The sequence below is a fragment of the Nuphar pumila genome, chromosome 6, assembly GCF_984573655.1.
Source record: "Nuphar pumila chromosome 6, dmNupPumi1.hap1.1, whole genome shotgun sequence".
Classification (NCBI taxonomy): domain Eukaryota; kingdom Viridiplantae; phylum Streptophyta; class Magnoliopsida; order Nymphaeales; family Nymphaeaceae; genus Nuphar; species Nuphar pumila.
The window spans coordinates 49,542,928-49,546,718 of record NC_143254.1 but is presented as its reverse complement, the minus strand read 5'-3'; positions in this window follow the sequence as shown (position 1 = coordinate 49,546,718).

Genomic DNA, 3,791 nt, shown 5'->3' with positions numbered 1-3,791 from the left:
CCTCATCTACCTACCGGCCCCTCTTGACAACATGATGCCGGAAGGGGCGGGCCGGCAGGTGACTGCTGCCTGAGAGGAGGGGCTCAGTTTTACCGCCCCTCCTCTCCATCCGTTTGTGCATAACACGGGCGTGAACTGACTAGCTCACCAGCGGCTTCCTGTCTTCCCATCCGGCGATCAACCACCAGACCGAAGGGGCCGGCAGCCGACCATCCCACCGATGGAGGATCCTTCCTTCTGTCGGCATGGTGTTACCACATGCCAGGATAGTTCCTCCACCCTATTTCCCAACATGGGTGCGAGGCCACCTGTTGCCCTAACAGACCAAATCGATTTTGTGAATCGATTCAGTTCTGCTGTAACATACGACATTGGTCTGACTTGGAATCAAACCGGTTCAGAAGGATTTTTGGTCGGTTCAAAGGAGTCCAGTGTCGATTCAGGGGTTTAACTGACTGGTTCCTGCATCCAAAACTTGTTCTCACTATTTTTTAACCTAAATCCAGCTTTTATGTACCCAAAATTCAGTCGAGTTTGGTCAAATTTTATTTTGGATCAAATCTAAAACTAACTAAACCAAATCCAATTTGTTTTTTTTTTGACCTTTTATTTGATTTAAACCCAACGTCTCAAACCCAACCCATATTCTTAGCATGTTTCTCTTTATTTAGATCGTCGGCAAAGCTGGTTCGGCCACAATCCACTCCTCTTCTGAATCAATGCTTTATAGATGTGCACCTGTTGAGGATTGCATCACTTTTGTGGTTCTAAAAAGTTGAGTGAGATTGAAAGAAGTGCAAACGGGATTCAAAATTGAGGAAAAGTCTTTTTCAACCCGAAGAGAATGATGCAAGAGATAATTTCATATGCACATGGTTCATTTTGGATTCTTTTAAGATTTTGAATCATTTTCTTTTGCTTAAATCTCTTGTAATAGATGTAAGATCTAAATACTTGATTCATATTCCAACTTTGTAGTTTTTTTAGGATTAATAAGTTTCTTAATCAATGCTTATCAAAATTGGTATGTTAGATCTACTTAGATTATGATTCTTTTCTTTAACAATATAGAAAGATATCTAGGATCCTTTGGAGACTAGAGTTGGATTCTTGAAATTGTTATTTCTATTTTATTTCAGTTATTTTCTATTTTTAGTTAATTTCTGCATTTTTGTACAATTCTTCCTTCGTTCTTGCTATTTTCAGATTTATTTCCTGTTTTTTTTTCTAAACAATTCATAGTTTGTTAGGAATAACTTATAAATGGGTCCTCCGATTTCTTTGAAAGTTTCTGGTATAGGGATCGAAATCCAGCAACTTTACCTCTGAATTATGATGCTGGGCCCATAAAGAAATATAACCTCTAACGATCTATCCAAAGCTCCGGTAAGCAGATCCCTACACAAATTGTACTTGTGACCTCCAGCCTCCATGGCATCCCAAGTTTCCATGGGTTCAAGATCAGTGTCCTACCTGACAGTTTTCAAGTGCCATTATACATTACATGGTTGAAATCGTCTTCACTGTTAAGATGAATAAAAAAATAGCCCACTCTTTATCAGCTTAAAATCTGATAGTAGCAATATTATGCCAAAAGTTTTTTTCAAGGGCTAGTGAATAGAGTGGGAAGTCCATTCTGTTGTATCTGACTATATATCTCCACCCTCAAACCTTGCCAACAACGTCCATTTTCTTGTGACACCCAGCAGACATAATCAGACCTATGAATGAATGATTGTTATGGGAACGATGTCTACATCTTTCACATGGTGCATCCACCCGCCACTTGCGATCATGATAGTCTGGTTAGCTGCCCCCTTCCCTTCAATGACTCTCCTCTCCTGGATCTCCACCTAGTTTCATTCCATCATCACTCACCTTCCTACCATGCTCTTCCTTTGAGAGCCTTCGGACAGAAAACCATCCAAGGTTGGGCTCAAGTATTTTTTATGACATCCATGAATGCAACAACCACAATTCGTCTAAAACATGAAGCTTTTAGTACATTTTTTAGTTCCATTCAATCTCTTGATGGACATCATCCAAGGGTTTCTTGGACACTTTTTTTGTCCAAGCTTCCTTGGACATGATCTGCTTAGTTCTCAGGTCTAAAGGTCCTTGGACAGGACACTGTTGAAGGTATCGTGGATGTCATCCATCATCAAAATGACCAGCATTTAAAACCGGGTCAGGTTCAGGTGCCATCGCATGGCACACTTTGAGTGTGTCTATTCCCCTAGCTACCCTCCATCTGCTTTTGGGCCGGGACCCACAACTGACAGACTGTCAGCAGCATCATATGGAAGGCAGCCAGGTGCATATAGGCACACTCAAAAGTGTGCCATGTGATGGCACCTGATCCTGGTTCATTTTAAAACCCCATCAAAAGGAATGGTCTATACTTAGACGGGCCCTACAAAATTTTCAATGCCATTCACTCGTAGACGAATGACATGAATAACCGAGAAAGAGACAGCTGAAATTTGTTCAAAACTAAAAGAATTAGATGGGTTTCGAGTGCCACTTGTTTTAACGATGGACGGCATCCAAGGTACCTCGATTAGTTTTCTGCACAAGGTCTCTTAGATTTGATATTTTCTCTTCTTTATTCTCAAGAATGCATTTTTAACTAGAGAAAACACCTGTTTTCAAGAGTCTTAATATCGTAAGTTTCTCAAAGAAAAAATATTTACTCATAGTTTTAATCAACAATTGGCATAGTGGAAAATTTAATAAATATTTTCGCTATATGTTTGTGTGGTTAACGCTCTTTACCCTCACGAGTAAGAAACCCCTTAGTAAAAACTGTATTATCTTTAATTTTTTTTATGTTTTATGCACGGCTAACCCTGAAGATGTAATCTACATGTTTGGGTTAGTAGAAAGCTGTACTTGGATCATATTATTTTGATGTGTATGCAAGATTTTGCAAGAGATAAAAAATCATCTGCTTACAATGTATCGATTTTGAACCCTCATAAAATGATATTTTTATTTCAAAAAAAATAGGATACAAGAATAAATTCCTGTTATTTTGACTATGCTGGACACATTTATGAGGCTAGATTCGGTCAAAAAATCCTGCTACTATAAGTTCCAACTAAGGGGGTTCTTACACATCAGGGTACCGTATACTTTGTGTGTGTGAAAATATATGATGTTGCTGACAGTATCATTTAATCTAATCTAAAACCATAGCCTAAACTTTATATCATGGTTTAAAAACTCGCTAAGTTCAACTGGGTCATTTACTGGGTCAACCGGGTGACACTACAAGAAACCTGTGGATTAGCAATGACCTAAATCGGTCGACGTTAATCCGTTGCTAAACTGTTTAGCGACAGATTAACGTCGGATAACTTTCATCATGATTTTTTTGACGCTAAGTAGTGCCAGAACTTATTCACCGTTAATTTCGTCGTTAATTTGTGACGGATTAGCGACAGATATGATTCATCGTGAGTCCTTCGCTATTTTAAATTAGCGATGAATAATATCCATCGTTAAATTTTAAAAAAAAAATAAAAACCGGCGCGTTCTTCGGCAGAGAGCAATTTTTTTTGCACATAACCGACGCGTTCTGACGTCGGGACACTCTTTCGCAGCGAACCAGTCACGGTGGGAGAAGGGGTCGTAGTGGAGACGGGATCCGACGAGGGAGAGGCGGGACGGGCAGTGGAGACTGCCGAGGGGCACCGTCGGGAGGAGCGGTCAAGGCAGGTAGCGTAGCCAGGGTTGACGGGGGAGAACTTGCAGGAGGCGTCGGGTTGGACGACGACGCGGAGGATGGA